This window comes from Colias eurytheme, chromosome 2 (genome assembly GCF_061535395.1).
Source record: "Colias eurytheme isolate Ceu_HAF_F1 chromosome 2, ilColEury1 Martin Lab GWU primary, whole genome shotgun sequence".
In the NCBI taxonomy this organism is placed as follows: domain Eukaryota; kingdom Metazoa; phylum Arthropoda; class Insecta; order Lepidoptera; family Pieridae; genus Colias; species Colias eurytheme.
Genome location: NC_142981.1, coordinates 2,662,281 through 2,686,637, shown reverse-complemented (window position 1 = coordinate 2,686,637; position 24,357 = coordinate 2,662,281). Strand labels below are relative to the sequence as shown.

The 24,357-nt window shown below is 33.0% G+C and overlaps 1 non-coding gene across 1 annotated transcript; it reads right to left on the bottom strand.

Annotated features, from left to right (window-relative positions):
* Positions 1–23,184: 23,184 nt before the first annotated feature.
* Positions 23,185–23,303, bottom strand: LOC149910132 (5S ribosomal RNA). Its single transcript, XR_016458248.1, has one exon. It is a non-coding gene; the product is annotated as a 5S ribosomal RNA (ribosomal RNA).
* Between the last annotated feature and the right edge of the window lie 1,054 nt (positions 23,304–24,357).

Sequence of the window (24,357 nt, the reverse complement as noted above, 5' to 3'; positions counted from 1 at the left end):
TTTGTCTGAATAAAAACAGTCATTTGCAGCCAATAAAATTAATATCTTGAAAAATTGTAAAAAGGAAATTATACAGTTTCTTTTTGTATATATGTTGCAGGCAAAACTTATAACCAGTCAAAACTAGTACTGTGACATAGTTATACAAATTTTTAAAACTCTTTCCAATAGTTTCATCAATGAAAGGTTTAGCAATAAAAAACATTTTTAATTACTTACGTTATTTATTACTATTTAAAGGGCCAAAGTAATCAGAATTCTAGTTAACTAGTTCACAGCTTTTGTTAACATTCATAATATAATCAATGTAAATAGAAAAAATTGTAGTTTTAATATTGTATATAATATACATATAAAAAAATGTTTAGCGTCGCGGGCGCCGCGCGTCGTAAGCCCCATACCTATTGACCGTACGTGCATCCATTACTGCCACACTATATTGAACTTTATCACATGAGGAATACAGGTCAATTCCGTAAACGTTGTGGTACCGTCCTTGATCCGGAAAATGATTATTTTGAATAATTTTGTCAGTTGTAATGTAAGCATTAATAACAGCAACTTTATTTTTCATGCATGATTTACTTCATTTGATATCTTAATCCTTCAAGCGCCGTGATCTAGACAAATATATAAAATCATTGTTCCTAGCTACCGGGGTCCCATGCGACGCGCGAAGGCTTAATCATATTATTATAAAGTATTATTAAAATAATGTGTAATTAATAATATTGCGATTCTAAAGTAAATACTCCCTTACATAGACAATATAACAAAACAAATAATTTACACAAGACAAAAATTGTTAGAAAGAAAGTTAATAATATTGTATTCGACTGTACTCAATGTAATGTATGTAGAAGTTTACAATCAAATTTAATGGTTTTCTAGGTCAAATGTCAAGCAAAAATTGGACTGATATTGGGCACTATTTCAAGCACAATTTTTTGAGACGTAAATTGTTCCTATAGCTCATTCGATATTCGCGCACTGAGGTGAGTATGCTGGGCGTAGAACCTACGCCCAGCATACTCACTGAACGAAGCCTGTAACTCCGAAGTTATTCGAGCACTGTTTTTTCTTTTTGGGCACCGTTTGGCACTATTTGGGAACTATTTTTTGAAGTATGAATTATGTTTGAAGCGTATACAGATTCTCCGGACGGAGGTGAGTATGCTGGGCGAAACCTTCGTCCAGCATACTCATCGAACTATGGCTATAACTTCGCAAGTACAAGAGCACTATTTTTTTCCTTTGGGCACTATTTAGCACTATTTCAGAACAGTTTTTTGACATTCATGAAATATCAGGATTCCATGGTGAGTTGTGGTGAGTATGCTGGACGAAGGGACACGATTTTTACCAATCATCACACAAGAGAAGCCGCGTACTCCAGCTGATATGATATAATACGCAAAGTTAAATATGACACAACTTTACAATGTCAGTTATTCCCAGCCCGTAATTAGACACGTCGCCGTCAACGTCCCCTTACATTAGGGATGAATCCGCTTTAAAAGTTTACTAAACGGGACATGATGAAATTTTCTGACTATACAGGATGTTTGTTTTTGGTGAATTATTAATTTGCAATTCCAGTTGGCGGCTTCAGGGTATTGTTATTTTGTCTACTCGTTATATTTTTTTATTGCTGATTTAATGAGTTACATTTCTAAAAGAACGATTTATTTTAATTTCTTGAATATGGAGTTGATTTTATAATAATTTATAATTGAAGCCATATTTTATGCAATTTCAGTAAAAATAAGTAAGAACCAATCTCAAATACGGATAAGAATATTATTTTAGTATTATAATATTACATATTAAACAAAGGCACGCGTTAATTAATCCAATAAAAATAAATAAAGATGGGTATAATATCATTCTATATTCAACTGACAAAAACGCGAACAACACAAAAATGTACTAATGTTATGTTACCTTATAAACACAAACATTTATTAACGTCTATTGTCGTAACCTCGACCATAAGTACACAGCAGCATTCCCCAACGCTTATTATTAATAAAACACCCTGTATACGCCGTGCAGAGCAAGCGGTCTCCAGGGCACTTCTATAATTACAAGCAGGTTAATTTAGTACATTAATTTAGCCGTCGCTGGGTTCAAAGGGCGTCCGAACACGCGATAAAACCAAAGTATTTTGTTACTTGTTATTTTTAGAATGATTTCAATTAATCTGGTCGATTTATGTTCTTAAGTGGGATATTACCGACGACGTATATTATTGACGACGCGGTTGGCGCAGTGGTAAAGCAACTGCCTACTGAGCCAACGGTCCCGGGTTCGATCCCCGGTCAGGGCAAATATTTGTGTGATGAACTCAATTATTTGTTCTTGGGTCTGGGTGTTATTATCTATATATGTATTTATAATATTATATTTATCGTCGCCTAGTACCCACAACACAAGCCTTTGAGCTTACTGTGGGACTAGGTCGATTTGTGTAATAATGTCCTATAATATTTATTTATTTTATTTATTTATTTATTACCTTAAATATTGTTTGTTTTTTTTTAAAGAGATTGGTCACAAACAGTAACACATTAGACTAGGCGTAATTTAAATTATCCGTTGTGATATTATAAAACATTAGATTGCCTAGTTACTTGGTAAAGATAAAAGGTAATCAATGAGCACAGGATTTTTTAAACATCAGTTAGTAATTAATGAGTTGAATCTTAACAAAGCTTCCCTCTGAAAATATGAAAAGCGAACTGACCTGCAGAACAAATCCCTAACTTACAAATTCACGCTAACCAATCATAATTGCGAAGTTCAGAAAACTACAGAATGTTCTCCAAAGTTTTTAGGAAACTATAGGCTGTTCATAAGTTAATCTAAGTGTTATCTTCTTATTAGGAGATCTCTATTGAGATTTAAGTACTAGAACTTTGGAGAATACAATATAATAAATATATAATATAATAAAATACCACAGAACAGGTATATAAATCATCATAAACTTTGTATCGCGCCCTACGGTTACGGTTCATTACATTTTCTCTATTATGTTATGGATGGTTAGCTACATTACCCTACTGACGACCTCTGCCAATTTTACACGTTAAATATTCACGCAACACAAACTGAATTTTATTTTATACTAGCTAGGTAAACCAGCCCAATTTTTTCACTTCATTTTATTTAATACTAGCGGTCCGCCCCGGCTTCGCCCGTGGTACATGTTTACGTTTTCTCTACATAAGAACCATCCTCGTACTTCAAGGAATATAATAAAAAAAGAATTATCGAAATCGGTTCAGCCGTTCTCGAGTTATGCGCTTACCAACACATTTTGCGATTCATTTTTATATATAAGACTAGCGGACCGCCCCGGCTTCGCCCGTGGTACATATTTACGTTTTCTCTACATAAAAACCATCCTCGTACTTCAAGGAATATAATAAAAAAAGAATTATCGAAATCGGTTCAGCCGTTCTCGAGTTATGCGCTTACCAACACATTTTGCGATTCATTTTTATATATAAGATTAAACTATTCTATACTGAAAGTAAAACATTTTAGTCGGGTATTTTCATTAAGATTTTGTAGTGATGACAACTCCAGATTTTTAATTTATTAATAAAGTACAATTATTAACAATTATTGTCTCTTTGAAGACTATCAAGGATTTTATAATCATGACATTCGTATAGATTCATATCTTAAAACTCTAATCCTAATTTCCAATTTAACTTTTAAATGACTATCCCTTTGAAATCCTAATTTTATCTACCAACTTTTGCTAATACTTTTTGACGACTGTCACTAGCTAGAAGGAAATTATTAAATATTAAAATTCAACATTGAGGATCGTTTCAAAACGTCGTAGTTCTGTTTAGCTTATCTGACAATCAATTATTGTATGATGGGTACGTAAAAAGTGGCAAATAGGCTAATCAGAAAGATTACCAGTAAGTATAAGTCGCCGTTAATTTTTATTCTCTTTAACAGCTATTAATTTCATATTAATGAGGTGCGTACATAACAAAACTTTACTGATACCTATAATAGAAATTCCAGGGAAGGAATCTTAAAATACGACATAAAATTCTTCAAAAATAACACTTATTGGCCGGTATAGAGAGTTTATGATCGTGTGATTATACCCAAAATTAGTATTAAGGCAGAAGCTTTACCAATAACTCTAAATAAAATTCTCATCAAACAGATTATTATTAGTAAAATTCATAAAGAGATTAATCTAGACAGGCATTTTCATTAAGATCTCTAAGATAACTTCATAAGTAACTTATCAGATTAAAATGAATCATTTTCTATCTCTGCCAACTACGATAGTCAACTTTTAACTTTGATATTTTAATTAACTTGTTCTGGGATTGGTGTTAGATATTTTTAAATGAATGATTTTAATTGAATTTTTTCTCAACTCTCACGTAAATTGTTGAAATTGTTGAAGCTTTATTTATATGCTCAAGTTGAAATGTTTACTTGAATAAATATATATTATCTGGATCGAACCTAATTTGTAATGTGGTAAAAGGACTATATAAAGCGAATTAACTTGAATTCAATTGATAAACATTTTATAGAGTAATTATTTTAAATATAAAATTATAGAAAAATTAGATCGCGAGGCGGGATTCGGGAATTATTTTAATATTGTAATTGTAGTATATGTAAAAGTATAGTATAAAGAGGTAAAAGTAATTATTGTTATATGTTATTACATTGAAAAGTTCAACTTTATTATGAAACCTGAAAACTTCAAAACTTCATTTTCAGACATGTTATGAATAAAAGTACAGATGACAAAGCAAATTCCGATATTGAAGCCATTAAAAGCAAAGTCGAGTTCGGATTTCAGAAAAATACGAAAAACAGTAATTCCTTCCTGAGTGAACAATCCCAACTTCTTGCTATGGATTAATGACCGAAATTATCCTTTGTACAAGGCCGAAGTTAGTAAAAATGAACATTCCTAGCCGCGGGGGTATCTTTTTCTTTTAAACATTTATGCTACGAAATTGTTATGAAATAACCTTATAATTGGTTGTATATTGTTGAGGGTAAGAATCATTATTACGCAGTTCAACGTACTTTCTTATTAAAAAGTTTTATAATTGTTTTTGTAATCTTTAGTATAATATGTAGGGTTATGCTACATATTTGCTTGAACCTGGATTGAGGCGTAGTTTTAATAATATGTACCTATATTATTATTTTCCAAAGGGTGAAAATACGAGAATCAAAAATTATAAGGTCTAGTACTGTAGCCCGCCACGGCTTCTCCCGTCATACATAAATAGCTTAGAGCACTCAGATATGCCGTACATATCCAACTAAGAGGAATAATAATTTGTGAAGCCAATAGTTCCTGAGAGAGCGCGTTCCAACAAACAATGCCTGGTAGATATCGCTACCTAGCGATAAGACCGCCCTTTGCTGTTTCTGTAGTATTGTCTTTGTTATATGTATTTATGTATTTTCAATGCAATAAAGTATAATAAATAAATAAATAAATAAATAAACTCTTCAGCCATACATTGATAGCATAGATTAATTGAGATTACATTTCTATTAAAATAAATTTATCCCGCTTTAATCTATAAATATAATTTATAAAAGATCAATCATCCAATGAAATTGTTTCAAGATAATTGCGTTTAAACCTGAAAATCCGTTCATAATAGTTATCAGAAAGGATTTCACTATAATAACAATTCCATCGAACATCGTAATTTTCGTGAAGTAAAATTGGTATATTTATTTAAAAGCACGACTGCTACAAATCTGTTCGCTATTGACGGAAACTTTTAACGGATTTGCAGGTGGCCTACATTTCAGATAGTAGTTACTTAGCTTTGAGTTTTTTATGTATTTTGTAAAAGTTGTTATTTTATTAGTTTTCTTGTCAGTTTTAGTTTCGTAACATAAAGCAGAGGTCAGCGTTTAAAAGGGATTAATAATTAACATATTTTAAGATTCCAAAAGTACTGTAGTTTCACCCTAATTTTATTTAAAGTAATCATATTGTGATATTATCAGTCACTTCACATTTTCTTACTGAAAACTTGGATGACATTATTATTTTTATAAATAGCAGATCATGAATCCGTGGATGAATCCTACCACAGAATCCTACAAATAAGCAGGCACTTAAAAAGTTTTTATATAGATTTTGGTATAGTATTTACAATTTTTAACTCAAGAGTGGCTAAATGGATTCCTTTGATTTGCATTTATTTTTATTGGGTTTATCTTCTTCCGATGTGAAGATAAAATATCACTAGAAAATTATAAAACGATCGGGCAGATATCTTTAAAGTAAAATAATTGTGCAAATTACAAATAAAATTTTATCTATTTCTTTTATACATACACTAGCTTTCCGCCCGCGGCTTTGCCCGCGTTTTCAAAGAAAAACCCATTCCCGTAGGATTTCCGGGATAAAATCTATCCTATGTCCTTTCTCGGGTATGAAAATATCTCTATACCAAATTTCATGCAAATTGGTTCAGTAGTTAAGGCGTGATTGAGTAACAGACAGACAGACAGAGTTACTTTCGCATTTATAATATTAGTATGGATACGTTATCCTAATTTTCTTTCATCTTAGTATTAAACTATACCAGGCACGCATGAATCAAAGGAATATAGTGATGCAATAAAACCGCTCATTAAATTAATATAACCTCTATTCCAGGGTCATGTGATGGAAATTTATCGTATTTTTATGGGATTTTCAGCTCCAGTTATTTGAATGCGAGAACGCTTTGATTATGATTGTATTTTCACTATTTCTTAATGTTGGAACGTCCAGTTAGCGGACCAAATAAATAAAAAAAAAAAAAAAAAAAAACGCTAATAATAATGGCCAATTCACGATAGCTCAGCTGTTTTATTGATGAATACGAATGTAATCTTTTTGTCGGAAACGTTTTGATAGCTTAATGTTATGGTTTTTTAAAAGACAGTCATGAAATTCGCAGTGTGTCCGCTCTATATTCTGGCTAAACAAAAAACAAAAAAAAATGCATTATTATTAAGGATCGGGTAACTGCAAGGTTTTTGTCCTTTCTATTAGATTTATGGAGCAAGAAATTATCTACTGTGTCATTACAATTTTACTCCTAGATAGTTTAATTCTTACAATCGTAGCACTATTTTCTAGCTACGTCTAGAAAAATAAGTCATTTACTTCTATATAAGTTTTTATCTAGTCTTAATAGAGTTTATGACCGATATTAGACTTGTAGATGATTATAGTTCTATGTTTTAATGTTGAATTCCACATATTTGCAGGCCGGCGATTTGGACCTTTGCCCATATTATAATTTATGTCATAACACTAATTTCCCTATAACCTATAGATCATAATTACATAGAACATACGTACCTACATGTGTATGCACTGCATGTAAATAATTTTTAGTTAGATATGTAAGATAAGTAATTTTTTGGTTTATTTTAGTTCAATTATTCATGATATTAATTTCAAAATACTATTTTTTGTATGTTTCATTAGGCGCTCATTAATAAGAAACTACGGGTACGATTTGAAAAAATATTTCAGTGTTAGATATTCCATCTATCTATCTATTTAGGAAGGTTATAGGCTAAATAATATCATTACGCTCAGTCCAATAGGAGCTATACGGAGCTTAGCGGGTAAAGCTGTGGTGCACAGCTAGTAACATAATATAATGTAGTGGAAGTTATTCCTAAAGTTAGTACCACATTTGGCACTTAAAGTTATTGCTCAGAATTTACTACGTGGCAAATTGATGTAATAGAGTTATAAAATTTAACAACTTGATTAATCATCCATAAACCGTAACTATTATTATTACATTTTATGTTGTCTTTGTCCTTATTAGTTAATAGTATCGCCCCGCGAATTCACCCGCGTGGATCCGCTCCTGTTGGTCTTAGCCTATAAGCCTTCCTCGAGAAATGGGCTATCTAACATTGAAAGAATTTTTTCAAGTATTAGGTACCTGGTTATAACTTTCCTTTACCCAATTTGTATGAATGAATGAATGAAAAATACTTTATTGCATTGGAAATACATAAATACATATATAACAAAAACAAGCTACAGAAACAGCAAAGGGCGGCCTTATCGCTAGGTAGCGACCTACCAGGCAACCCAACAATCCGAGGAAATATAACATATGATGTGGGTAAATGTATGTGAGCAAAAATAAGGTATTTGTAATTATACGATATGGTTAAGCCCATGAAATAGACTTTGCGAGATGATGGCTTTTAGAGCTAGAGCGTGTACAGTTAGATGCTTGGCTCTACATGAAATGTGATATTTTGTGGTAGAGCCTGCTATATTATGGTCTAGGGTAATATATTATAAAAAAAAAATATTTTGTTCGGATTATAATAACAGATACTCAAAATTATTATGTAGGTATTGGTATAATAGTAAGTGTTTTACATACTCCTAATCATGATTTTACTTCCTTGCTGGAGTGGCGCAGGGACCCAAAGTGAGTTTTGCCTTCCGACAATAAGAGCCTACATGATTATAGATAATCTTTTTCTAATACTAATAAAACTCCATTTATATGTCCTTCACATACGTTGTATATTCACACACGAAACTACTAAGTAATTTGTGATGTTACGCACAAAATATGTAATCGATATCGAAGGGAAATTACCCAGAGAATTAAATTTACGAAGTACCCATTTGCTCGATAAAGTTCGAACAACTTTTGAAGAGGGTAACCGATGAATCTCGATAAGATATTTTTAGCTTCATGTAGGCCAAATATTAATTATTCCAAGTCCTTAGAGAAGTTTAATAAACAACAATTAATTAATTATGATAAATAGGTACTAGGAGTAGTGGCTCAGTAGTGGAGAACTCGGACTTAAATGGAAAATTGAAAAGTTAATTGATTTTTTAATTAATCTGCACATATTATGGATAACAATACCACTGCTCGAAATGGTGAAAAAAAATCGTAAGCAAACTCGTTGAAGAATCAAAAGTGCGACGGCATTTGTGACATCTGCCAACCCACATTTGGCCATCGTGGTGGATTATGGCAAGAGAGCCGAGGCAAACTTCAAAACGCAAAGGAATAGAATCCGCTATCGATAATAATGGACATAAGCGTATGATGTTTTGCTAAGGATTTGGTCACCCTACCAAAGACGACGACGACCACGAACAAAATTTTCATCCAGTCAAAATTGTGTCAAAATCGTTTGTAGTGTGACCGAACCATTACTAAAATGTCATGAGCTTATTGTCAATAATTAGCGATAGCAGTTTCTATTCCTTAGCGTTATTCTATTCTCTGACATTTGTCTCGGCCTGATGTACAGTGTACACTCATAGGAGACCCGTGGCCCATCGGTGGGAACATAATGGGCACCTTTTTGATGATGATAATAGTGCGGATGGAATAAGAAAAGAATTTAATCTTTCAGTGAAGACACATTCAAAAAATTATTTAAAATATCCTATGTCAACCTATACCTATGTCTACTATCCTATAGTATAATCATTGATAAGTTAAAAGCTTAAATCAATAAAACCAAATGTTGTTTATTTACAATTAATACATTACTAAAATAGTACATTTTATACATAACAATTACTTTTGATAATCGACCTCGCCTTTCCTTATTTAGCCAGTCATTTACTTATTCATATTACTTTCAAAAATATAATTGTTGTCAACGATTTGTAACATATGAAAAAGATTGACCTTCCAGTAACAAATATGTGTCCCATATCCCCTATATGTTTCACTGATCGATTTTCTTTAGGGACAAGTAGGTAATCAGCCTTTTGCAACAATTAGTTTCATAGATCTTATTCAGAAATAAAACTTATAACAAATATACTAATACCACAGAATATACAGGGTGTCCCACTGTTGGTATACTAAGCTCAAAGGAGGTTATAGTTTTGCATACGCTGAGTACGTAAAAAGACGCAGTTTTTTTTTCAAATAGATGAATTCTTAGAACTCTATGTGTACAACCATAACAAGCAATCCACCCAGCTTTGCTACCAGCACGTGACCTATCGTTTAAGATTATTTTTTCATAGACAAAATGCTCACATTAGCGAAGCAGTATATGCCGGCTGCACGAAGCTAGAGAAGAAAACATGGATTTTCAGGAAAAATTTAGCAAAATTTTTTGACGTAATTTTGTTGTTTAAGTATTTTTTACGTGATCAGTGTATGCAAAACTACAATTCCCTTCGCGCTTAGTATACCAATAGTGGGACACCCTGTATAGTGTATAAGTACTAATACTAAGTACTACAACACTTAACACATGGCTAACTCTACATTTCTAATATGATTTAAATCTACTTCTCTTCATGAAAATGACTTTCCTAAGTGACATTAAGCTGCCTTTGTAATTACATAATAATTTAGTAGTCTCAATACACGTACCAAATGTTCGCAAAGTTCCAAAATTCATATAAGTTTGCAAACAATATTATATCCCTAACTTTAATCGATGGGTAAAATTATTAAAACGTATGAAATCGAGCGAGACTTAAAAAACAGAAACCAATTCCATATTACATTTTCAAATAAATAATTAATCCAGAGTATATAGCAAGCGGATTTGTAATTACGATTTTAAAGCGCTATTTTATTTTAGAACAAATTATTATCAGTTTGTAAATTCATAATTAACTAGCATTCCGACCGCGGCTTCGCCCGCGTTTTCAAAGAAAAACCCGTTCCCGTAGGATTTCCGGGATAAAACCTATCCTATGTCCTTTCTCGGGTATCAAAATATCTCTATACTAAATTTCATGCAAATTGGTTCAGTAGTTAAGGCGTGATTGAGTAACAGACAGACAGACAGAGTTACTTTCGCATTTATAATACAGGGTGGACCAAAAGTCCGTTTACATTTCAAACGATGATTTAGAAGAAACGATTTAAGAAAGATGAATTCTGTTTATTTATTTAAAAAATACATAAATAGGGATTTTATTTTTTTAAATCACATCGTCCATATGTGAACCTTCACTATTTTACACTGCTGCAATCTGGAGCGAAAATTTTCAATGATGGCCTCACAAGTGTTTCGTGAAATGTTAATACTCATTTCCATTCGAATATTGACTTTTAATTCATCAAGAGACACCGGATTACTGTGGAAAACTTTACTTTTAAGGTATCCCCATAGAAAGAAATCCATTGGGGTAGGTCCGGACTACGAGGCGGCCAGTTAATGTCACATCTTTTAGAGATCACCTTTTGTCCAAAAATTTCACGAACAGCGAGTCATTTAAAGTGTGGCATGTGGCCCCGTCTTGCTGAAACCACGTTTGTTGATTAAAACCATCGAATTCCTGTAGCGCTGGTGTAAAAAAGTCCTGTAGCATGGCAATATACCGCTCTGTATTCTCTGTAACAGCATTTTCACGAAAAGACGCTCTTACACGCTCTACGTTTTCGGGGTCTCTTGATGTTCTAAGTCGGCCGGATCGTGGTTGATTCATTCTTGAACCCGTCTCCTCGAACTTTTGTACCCATTTCCTAATCAATTGAACTGACGGAGCTTCATTTTTACGCCGTATGTTGTAAAATGAACGCAAAATTTTCGTTGCGCTAGCGTGAAAGAATCGCTGTTGCGGTAGTAGTCGCGCACACAGAATGCTCGTTGCTTGTCGCTGAATGACTCCATGGTACTGAATTCCCATAGACCGCTCTAGCACTACGTACCCCTCCCGCCCCAACCCGTTGTCGCTGCTTGTTGCAGCTACCGATTAAAATTTAAACGGACTTTTGGTCCACCCTGTATTAGTATGGATTACGCCTTTAAGAACTAGCACATTTTAAATTAACTTGTATATCTTTAATCGTTATGATTTTCTTCTCTATAATAACAAATCACTAGAAAGGTGATAAAGATATAGTTAGAAATTTTTAATGCATAAAAAAATCGATTACAAGGCGGAATTCGAACGCGCGTTTTTTTCCTTTCCCGGCTAAAGAGGATTAAAATTCTCATTTATGAAGCATTTGAAAATATAAATATATAAATAAATATCGATATATATTATTCAACATAAACAAACACACAGAAACAAGGGCTTGAATATTTTGTAACATTGTAGCTGGATTAAGAAACAAAGTTGCGAAACCCAACAGGAACAATAAATTGTCTTAATATAGCTGTATCGCTACTAATTACTTATTTGTACATTAAATATAGAGAAAGGGTATTTTGTATTACATTCATGGACGAATTAACGATATAATATTTCAAAATAATTTATTGTTCATCTCGATTTTTATTGTTTTACAAAATTGATATCGGTCAACTATTTGTTGGGGTAAAAACGGTGTTCTTTGTTTTAAATTAAATAAAACAAGCAGGTACCAGATACAACCCCGTTCCCGCTCCCGCAGTTCCAGTCAAAGCAGCGCGACGAATCTGAGTAGAGTTTTAGTCGGTAGGAATCCGACATAACCAGGGCTCCATCTTCTATGCAAGATCATTAATTATGCAAGATTTCTACACATTGATACAGGCGTCGCGGTCGCTTGCATCACGCATAATTCCCGGGTAAAAACAAGCATATAAGATCTCTATCTGTACCATACAGGCCCGATCAGTTTTTGATATTTTCTACGTTAGAGTCCATACATCCATCTTCAGAAACCTTAACGTTAATAATATAAGAAGTAATGCTTAAGTTTATATTATGTTCTGCGTGTTATCCTTTCGTTAATAAAATTACAAAAATGATGAAACTTATGATATAAAAGTATTAGCTAAACACACAGAGCGCTGATCATAGCTATTTTATTTATAAAATTCAGCCCCTTTAGCGAGAGAACTCCATTGTTTACCTGATTACGGCGGGATTAATAGAAGGATTATAATTTTATATCAAAATTAAGTAATTATCTTTTATATATTATCCAAGTAGATGTTAACTAAGCCGATATATATTTAACTAGTGGTCCGCCCCGGCTTCGCCCGTGGTACATATTTTGCAATAAAAGGTAGCCTATGTCCTTTCTCGGGTATCAAAATATCTCCATACCAAATTTCATGCAAATTGGTTTAGTAGTTTAGGCGTGATTGAGTAACAGACAGACAGACAGAGTTACTTTCGCATTTATAATATTAAAGTATGGATTATTTACGGTAACAAGGAAAAAATTGGCCCACTAATTTCTACTTGATGCTTACCTATGTTAAAAATATCTGAGTTCTAAAGCGCCTAAAGCTCTAGTGGATAACGTATGAAGATGTTGCTTTTGAACCTTATAGACCGGGAGATACTGACACAAAATTTCGAGTCATTTGTAACAGGATGGCGGTTCTACAGGGTTCTTAGTACGCAATGACAAAAAGAAAAACGATGGTGTGAACGCTGGTACCGGCGTCTTAGGCTGGCGCTACACATTGGCTTCAAAGTTTGAGCAAACATTTGACCAAACTTTGAAGTGAAAACTTTGACGCAAACACGATTACAAATATGCCTGCTAGACTTGTTTTCAAATGTTTTACGGCACAGTTATTGCAAAGATGGCTGATAGATCGGAAGACGATTTTTGTTGTCTCTTTAATTTCTTTTAAATTATCCCTATACTGGGTAAGAAGGCTATTTCTCTTTCTTTTTAGTTCATCTACCGTAAACGGTAGTGATAAATTATTTTTTATTCGGACCCATGCGTCGTTTACAACGTTACGGTTTTTGTGGTCTTTGTTTTTTGGATCCCATATGGAGGGTTCCGCTTCAAGTAGCTGAAGAAATTCGATAACTACATCATTACTCCACTCCATTATGATACTCAAAATATACACACACAAATGCTCCGGTCAGCGGCGCGCGCGTTACTAAGCATTGCAACAAGTGTGGCAGGGCGCACAAACTTTGAAGCAACTTTGAAGTTTGATTACTTTGATGTTCGCAGAAAAACCGACTCGACTCGGCAAACTTCAAATATGTGTTCAAACTTTGAACAAATAGGCAAATGTCAGTGCCACACTTCGCGACTTTGTAGGTATTTGCGTATTTGATCACATGTCTAGCGCCTGCAATAGTCGCGTGGGCGTTAGTCGAACTCGTCGGAAAATAGTGAAAGTCAAACGATTTGTAACAGTATGGCACTTATTTTTCCTGTAAGTTTGAGGATCAACGAATATAAATACAAAATTTCAAAGATCTAGGTGTTGGAAATCTTCACTTATATAAATTAATACTAAATTAATTTTTCAAGTATGACAGCACTTTTTCCCCCTACTAGAAGTATGGCAAATATAATAATGGTCACATTTTATCAAATACTCTCCAAAAATCCAAATGCAATACTGGTACAAAAAGTTTGGCGAAATAAAAAATTTTTGCAGATTTTCGGCGGTATGGCGACCATTTGGAATCGTGCGAAAAGTATGGCATGGCGATTTTCGTAAATGGCTGCACGACGATGGTTACCTGTGCAAAAGTTAGCCTGATACAAATGGTTGAATAATTGTTTTATTTAAATCAACACATTCGCGTCGGTATGGCGGGCTGTAAGTCACACCGGAAAAGTATGGCATGACACTACCGCCTACTTGTTTTTTATGGGCTATCGGTAAATTCTAAAATTTTTGTGTTACAAATCGTTTGACTTTCGCTATTTTTCCGACGAGTTCGACTAACGCCCACGCGACTAAGACGCCGGTACCAGCGTTCACAACATCGTTTTTCTTTTTGTCATTGCGTACTAAGAACCCTGTAGAACCGCCATCCTGTTACAAATGACTCTAAATTTTGTGTCAGTATCTCCCGGTCTATTAGCAAACATCCTTGGCATATTAAATATCATTTTTATGAAAACCTTAATAATAACGAAATGAGCAAATAATTATTTTCAGCGGTTTTATGTAGACTGCTTTCCATACCGGTGTAGGTAATATTAAATATCTTGAATTAATAAATATGGAGTTTGAATATTGTACATCTATAAAGTTAATGCTATCACGAAAAGCTGTTTATTAAAGAAACCAACATAAATATAAACCAACACAAATATACTCAACTTAAACTATTTATTTTCTCTTCAAAAGTTCCAAATGCATTCCATGATAGCTTCGGAACGTTGTTACAAAGTTGGCAATGAAAAGATTTCTTTGAATTCCTTCGCAGGAAATATTTAAAGAACTTGGAACTTCAAATTGGTTTGTAGATTGATTCTTTTGGAAAAGGAAAATAAGTCAGGTAAGGCTTTTTTGGGGAAGGAAAATTTATTGAATTAATTGGTTTAACTAAACAAGCCAGTTGCTCGAGTTTCATGCAGGTTAAATTTATTAGATAAAACATTTTTACATAATTTAAAAATGATAAAAAAAATCATCACTTGCTGATAAAGTCACTAAATTCAGCCACTTGGTTATTTAACACTTGATATGTATTTTCAAACATATTTGCCATTTAAACAATAGGATCATGGAAACTTTTTCGAAAAGATAAAAATAAGAAAGAATGAAAAGGCTTTGCACCATACAGTGCATACTTTTTTACACTATAGAGAATTAGTCCCAATTACATACATAAAAATAATACAATAAGAAAAAAGACAAGAATTTCTAGGGCTTAATTTAATCTTATATATAAAAATGAATCGCAAAATGTGTTGGTAAGCGCATAACTCGAGAACGGCTGAACCGATTTCGATAATTCTTTTTTTATTATATTCCTTGAAGTACGAGGATGGTTTTTATGTAGAGAAAACGTAAATATGTACCACGGGCGAAGCCGGGGCGGACCGCTAGTCTTATATATAAAAATGAATCGCAAAATGTGTTGGTAAGCGCATAACTCGAGAACGGCTGAACCGATTTCGATAATTCTTTTTTTATTATATTCCTTGAAGTACGAGGATGGTTCTTATGTAGAGAAAACGTAAATATTATGTACCACGGGCGAAGCCGAGGCGGACCCCTAGTTTTGAATAATTAAATAACCATTAACTCTACGAATTTAAGCATTAAATAGGTGTAATACCTTAAATCTCTTCTAATTAATTTATTTTCGAGATGGCTTACCGACTACAGATTGTTTTTTGAATGAACTTCTAAGTTTTCCAATTAAGGTTTAGATTTTGGGATAATTATTTATATTTAATCTTCTTATATATAAAAATGAATCGCAAAATGTGTTGGTAAGCGCATAACTCGAGAACGGCTGAACCGATTTCGATAATTCTTTTTTTATTATATTCCTTGAAGTACGATGATGGTTTTTATGTAGAGAAAACGTAAATATGTACCACGGGCGAAGCCGGGGCGGCTTTATTAATAGAAGAGACAATCATGTAATTACGTAAAAATAGATATTCCATGAATACACTCGCGGGAAATTAGAGGTTAGTATGTTATTGTGCTATTGTTTTAAATATTTTTGTATAATATTACGTAGGTAAATTGAAGGAGTATGGGTGATAAATATTGCATTACTGATTTGATAAAATAAAATAAATTTAATACTTGAGATAAATGTCCTATACCTTTTCAAATCCTTCAATAAAATGCTAGGTACTTATATAATATTAACGATGTAGGAATAAATCACACGAAAATTAAATTCATTATACCTAAAATTTGTTCCATGAAATAATTATAAAACCTTGTAACGCGCTATGAATTTTAAATTAAATACTCCTTTCTCACTTTTTCAGAGGTTTTCATAGAATTGTAACGAAATTCATTTAGAATAAAACTTTTAACAATGTATTGTTCAGATTCCACTTATATTTACTCAATTGAATTAAAATTACGTGCCAGTGTCTTCATTTATGGCAACTTTCGCTTGATAATTTGTGTTTATTTAATTCAAAAATAAAAAACAAATAAATTGTTCATACCTTACCTATATATGAACATGAGGAAGAAGTTGCGAGGAACTGCACCAGCAATTTAATTTAATATTTTTATGAATATCTTATCGAAAATAACTCTTCAGCGCACTTTAGCCTTATAATAAGTCTCAATCAGTTCATACATACAAACATACAAAACACGTGGACGAAATCGCGGGAAATTGCACTAGCAATTTAAACATTTCTACAAATATTACATTAAAAATGCTCTTCAAACATTTCACAAATATTACATTATAATAATTATTTTCGTACTAATTTTACACCGCATCATAATATGGCACCTGGGAATTTGTCATTGTCTCATAATTGTTCCCAATCTCGATTCTCGTAAACAGAAAACATAATTATTTCTCGAACCCCTTAACAAATCACCATTCAATTATACCCTGAATGATTAAGGTTTTTGTATTTCGGGACCTGAATTAATGAACCACGCTAGCAATTAATTTCGTGTGCATGAAAGCTTTTAGAGAATACATAGGAAATATGTAATGGGTTTTTAACGCTGTTTGTGTAGTGAGTAAACATTATTCTTTCTATCACATATTGAAGAAAGTTTTTATTTTATTTACTAGCTTTCCGCCCGCGGCTTCGCCCGCGTTTTCAAAGAAAAACCCGTTCCCGTAGGATTTCCGGGATAAAACCTATCCTATGTCCTTTCTCGGGTATCAAAATGTCTCTATACCAAATTTCATGCAAATTGGTTCAGTAGTTAAGGCGTGATTGAGTAACAGACAGACAGACAGAGTTACTTTCGCATTTATAATATTAGTATGGATTCAGGAAAATAACAAATGCTCATTTGAAATGTTGATTCGTTCAAAATTTTAAAATTCGAATTTATAAAATACACAAGAGATTTTCTTTATAAAAAATAGATACTAGAGTTTGAAAAATTCTTATGACAAGTAGGTAAACATAGTAGATAAGTATACAAATGTACCAAGAATACATTTCATCCGTTTCATTTTTCCCATTGAAATTATGAACTTGATATGAAGACTGTCTGTTTCACTTTGTTTTATTATTAATGTCTGTGTCGTTTCCTTCTTAATCTTCTCAACAAATTAAGTTTTCGTCACAAAAAAGAAACATAATAATATTATGTTGGTATATTTAAATATTATCAAAATAAAAGACCACAGTATTTTTGTGTCAGAAAGAAAGTGGTGAAAGAAATATCATACCTATGTAATTTGTCTTATATTTCTTTGACATCAATTTATGCTAACTAGCTGTCAACAGTCAAATGAGAGTGAGTACCGACTATACCGAGTAATCCACCTCAGGGTTTAATATAAACGTCAGTTTATTATATAATACCACATTACTCATAGGATAAGTATCTTGTTTAAATTATTTCCATAATAAATTTCGATACATCTCACTTATCTTATATATAAAATTCTCGTGTCACAATGTTAGTCTGCATACTCCTCCGAAACGGGTGGACCGATTCTCATGAAATTTTCTGTGCATATCGGGTAAGTCTGAGAATCGGCCAACATCTATTTTTCATATGTACCACGGGCGAAGCCGGGGCGGACCGCTAGTATTATATATTTTTCTCATAATATTAATTATTATGTGTACTTATGTCGGTAAAACGAACGATTTTTTTTTAATAATATAAGTAGCGTACATTTCCTTTTTATTATAATATACTCATTTATAAAAACGTATTTAGACTTAAAATGCCATAGTATACCTAAAATTTCAGTATCAAAACATAGTGTAAAAGCCTAACTAATTTCTTAACTGCAATTTATCAAGCTTAAGTTATTAAATGGAATTGACTTATGACGCTTCGTGATAAGCCCTTTAATGGCACTTGGTTAATTTAACTTTTATAGGTTAGTGGCTGTGGCGTCATTTATTTAGTTTATTTTCACATAAAATTCTACGTTAAATAACGTTTTATTTAGCTAGTTTTTCTTGCTATCCCGTGACTTCGCCCGCGTAGTCAAAGGAAAACCCCCATAGTTCCCGTTCTGGTGGCTATTCTGGCATAAAACCTATCTTATATCCTTCCTGAGGTCTCCAACTGTCTCTGTACAAATTTTCATTCAAATCGATACAGTGGTTTAGGTGTGAAGAAGACAGACAGACAAAGTTACTATCGCATCTTGAATATTAGTTTATATAATATAATACTATAAGGATATAAGAAAATAAAATTGTCACGACTTTTAAGTAACACATTTATTAGTCCATGGACACATTTGACAAAATAATGGTAAACATTAATTGTAAAAATCGGGTCAGTAGTTCAAGAGCTTACTCTCACAAATGTATATAATTACAATTAACAACATAAATTCGCAGCCTTTGATAAATCTTGTATTTCAAAGATCATTGAATATCTCTTTACCAAAGGATTAATTTTTATACAATAATTTTAAGCTTTTTCAATGGATAGTGGGCCTTTATTAAATTAAAATACCTACGTAAGCATTTTTTTTTAATTTAAGTAAGAACCATATGTATTTTTTATATAAATAATATAAAATAATTTATATCACTTATCACTTTTACAGGCTTTTTCAATTTAATAAATTATTCAAATTAAAATATACATTATCACGTAATTAATTATGATAACTGATAAAACACCACATAGGACTCAAGCTCTTTTCTGATAAAAATCTGCGATACGACTTAAGAACCCGATAGAATAATTATTATCTAGGCAATATTTCCCTAGATATTTTATATTGTCTTGCAATCCTATGCAGCAATATATAGGCCAGCTATTGTTGAATGCAAGTAATTATTAAAGTCTATTTTCAGTTTCGTAATAAATATTTCCAGTCGTATAGTAAAGCTACGTGCGTCACATGTTGCATCTTATAGTAAATATATAAATAGAATGGCCCAAAATTTCCATTATTTTTTATTTATTTATTAACATACCTGGCACAGAAAACTGCTTCTGCATTTTGAAGCTAGCTGCAGCTGTTTTTCATCAAACGCCGACACCTGACCTACACTAAAACACTGAAAACACTTAAATCACCTTAAATGAAAATGACAAAAATATATTTTTAACAAATAATAACAATTTATTATAACAAAAGGAAAATGGAAGTTAGTACGCAAAATAATTAGTTGCAAACTTCACGCGCGATAAGCACGTGCTTTTTCTCCTCGGAAGTGGTTTGGAACGGACCGGATCGGCGGCGTTCGTGTGAGCTTCTGAAGAGGGGCAGTATCGTAGGGCGGCCGCGGCTTGGGCGGCGGCGCGACGCCCGCCCTAGGCGCGCCCGATACCAGGCGATCATGAGATACCAGGAGTTATCCGAGCACGTGCGCACCCACTGCGCATGCCCGGGAAATGCTAGGGGAAAGCGAGCGAGACAGGTATACTCCAAAAATAGGGGTGCGAATGAAAGAGCGAGAAGTTATATCGGGAAGCGCCAAGCAGTCTGTGAAGTTGATACGTTGTAATCTTGTTTAGAAGTTATTCATGATTACTTCACTGAACACCTGAATACGCAAACTTTGATATGCTGTCAAGTGACGCAATATGGTACTATATTGAAATTCGTTTAGTAATATCAAATTGGAAATTTATCGACGTAGACGAGTATTACTATAAAATATTATATATATACATCTTATATATAAAATTCTCGTGTCACAATGTTAGTCTGCATACTCCTCCGAAACGGGTGGACCGATTCTCATGAAATTTTCTGTGCATATCGGGTAAGTCTGAGAATCGGCCAACATCTATTTTTCATATGTACCACGGGCGAAGCCGGGGCGGGCCGCTAGTATACATAATAATGTGTTGTAAGAAAATCACAGTGTATCACCAAATTATTTTTTGAAGAATTAAACATGTAATATATTTTATAATATAGATTTTAATGTTTGCAAGATAGAGCATACAAATCGCATAGAGATTATTTTACTTTTATTATTAATTAATATATTTATTATTACTCTACTTCACGTAGGTACATAAGTTAAGTATACTTATATATTTATGATAATTTTGCATACACTTAATCATTACAAAATCATTTTTTTCTGAAGACACTGCTAATTCATAATATATAGGAACCGGATATAAAAGTTCCAGTGAAATTGAAAATCTTGTTTCATTTGTTTTGCCATTTATTCAATCAGCACTGTCAAATTTGTATAAATTATATAATTGTTATAACATATAAAAAAATCAGTCACCTACAGCAAAAAATTCGATCACGAAGCGAGATTCTTGGCGATATTCAGGACGTGAATCTTTTAAAAATTTTCAAACTTTCTAATGTCTGAGTACTTTGACAAAGTTTTGATCAAATAAATTTATATAATATTTATAGTATTCAAAGTTCATACTTATACTTAAAAAAAACGTACATAGTTACCACTAACAAATTTAATTCACATTCAGTTAAAGGTACTCTCTACAAGAAAATAGCAATATGAATTAAATTATTGAACATACTCTCATATTAAGAAAATAGCGATATGAGTTTTGATATTTAACTCGATATTATTGCGGTTTAAAAACACAAGCGGCTCTCAACCAAAACATAGATATAATTGACTTTCCATTTATTCCTTTAGCCCTGGTATACTTAACCTTATTCCTGAAGTTCAAGGAAACTTAAGGACCTTATGAAGCCCCGACCTCAATATGCCTTTGAGATAAATTAAACATGAATATGTTATTAGAATAATAATTATTATTAATTGAGTAGATAAATAATTTGCTTCTCCCATTATTATATTGTATTTTAGATACTACTTGAACTTTTAAAATCTATTAATAATAATATCTTATGTCTGGTATAAGTTCCTAATTTTTAGTTTGTTCCCTTTTTCTGAACTTCTATGTATTTTTCATGGTATATGTATTATACTAAACCCCTTGGTAATTAAGAATCATAAATAAATAAGACAGACAAAAATCATTATCCATATAGAAAAAAGAAATAAACAGAGATGGATATTAAGTATGTGTTACGTATTTTATAAATTTACCAAAAATGACATTAACTTTGCACATGATAAAAATTCTTTACAAGACATAAAAAGAAAACCGAGAAATAACCCTATATTGTGTTAACACGCCTCACAAAACATGACAGCCATAAAAGCTCAATTTTCAGAATTTAGATTACCCTGACATCGCCGACACTGACAACGGTGTGACAGTGACGGGCATATGTCGACGTCATCACCGTCACGTTCAGCCCCATCGGTACCAGGGTATCATGAAGCAGGAGAGATCGACCGGCGTTCTAAAACCGGAGTTGTTTAGAAATAGAACGCAAAGGCGGGAGTTCACAAATAGATATTTTATGCGCGCTCGTCTAATGACGAGCACTTCTTAATGTATCTACAGACGCTCCGATTTGGTTGGTGCCAACCATATCGGAACCGACAAGGCAACCATTCCAACATTGCTACAGATTGTCCGACGGTTGGCCTTCCAGCTGTCAGTTGACCATAGAGTAATATGTCAGTTGACCATAGTACGAAGAGAATGGGCTAAATTCTACTATAGAAATAGAGAAAATTACAGTCATATGCGGCTCTTACAACTTATTTTTTAAGGTTTTTAATGTTTCCGCACTGTCAATTTTTTTTAATACTTCTAACATAATAAAATACGCTTGATTTCTGGCATCTCTATTTGCGTAATCTTTGTTACTTAAGTCCCACAAACAGGGAAAGTCTTTATATAGTTCCAGCAATTTTATTAATATGTCACGTTCGGTGACCGTAACTCCCTTGGCGTTCATGTTGACGTCCTACACCGGCGGCGTTGCGAATGTGAATGAGCCAATTACCTATATTACTCTATGGAATGATCCGATTTGGTCGGAACAAAGCTTCCAGACGTTCCAATTTGGTTGGATCGGATAGGAAGTTAGTTTGGTCGGTACCGCCGGCGCATCCGACCACGTCAAACCAATATTAATAATAATTATGTCGGACCGACCGCTCTCTACACTTTCCGATTTGGTCGTGGTCGGATGGTTGGCACCAACCAAATCGGAGCGACTGTAGATACAGTTAAATATGGAACGCTAGTGGGAGCTTTTGTTTCTACAAGTTCACAGATTACGTATCCAGTAGTTAAATACAAGTACAGGCACAAAGGAAAGTTCAGTTCGTGCTGACGAAACTAGTGAAATATTCAAGACATAGCGAGATCCCTGTAAAAAAAAACCTTGGATTTTATTTCGTTAGACTAGTGTAAAGCACTGAATATAACAAAAGAGTGAATTCTAAACTATGTTAGTCAAATGTCAAAAAAAATACAAAAAAAGCTTCAGGAAAAGTTACAAAAAGCCAACATCACGCGGTGTTCCCAGGCGGTCACCCATCCAAGTACTGACCGCGCCCGACGTTGCTTAACTTCGGTGATCGGACGAGAACCGGTGTATTCAACGTGGTATGGACGTTGGCGATGAGTAATTTGAAAATATTATACATAATGATTTATACTATACTCTAACTTCGTTATAAGCTCCTCAGATTTGGTTAACATACATGCAAAGTATAAATGAATTTATTCAAATTCAAATTCGTTTATTCAATCAAACTTAACCTAACCTTAAAGCTAAATACATTTGGTGGTAATTGTATAATGATAGGTAGGTATATCAATCAACGGTTCGAGACTTTCTTTGCTAGGTTACCGAGTAGATGACCTGTATTAAAGATATCAGTTCCTAATTTATGTAATCTTGATAATAATTAGATTTAAATAGATTCTATCATCTACATTCAGTATTCACATTTCACGTTGCAGATTAGATTTAATAAAGCTTAAAAATTCTTCTATCAAATGATCCTGAATAAAACATTAAAAATAGCTTCTTAGTTTGCCTAGCTCACTCCATACATTTTTGTCCAGAATTTCACATAGGTAATAACTAATAAATAAGAAAAAAATTCTTAATCCGCCTTTAACATTACATCCACACACATTGCAAGCGCGTAACAGCCAACCTTTTCTCACTCAATAATCTAGATTGACATTAATACAATGAATAATGTCAATTATCAATAATTATGTTTGTACGTTTACTTTTACGGTAGGAAGTGGGCAAGGTTGCCACCAACGCTAGTAGCAAGTAAATGTCAAACATATCTCTTGTATATTGTCAAAGAATAGTTTGATGGACTGACAATAAATAGGACTGTATTTTTTAGGAATGAATTTTGAATTGTACGATATTTGTTTGTTTTTATTTACACGGATGATAGTGGTATAGGATGTAAGTCAATTTTTAGTACAAATACTTATCGTAGACTTCGATTCGATTGGTCGAAATAAATTCCTATAAGATGTTTCCTTGCAGTAAAAAAGATGTCACAGTCAAACTTAGGTACTGTAAAGGTAGCCTCGTTACTACGTAAAAGAAAGACACACAAACACACTATCCCGTTCATAATATTCGCTCGGAATTATCGATTCAGACGAAAATTTATTTATCGTATAGACATTATTTTTCGA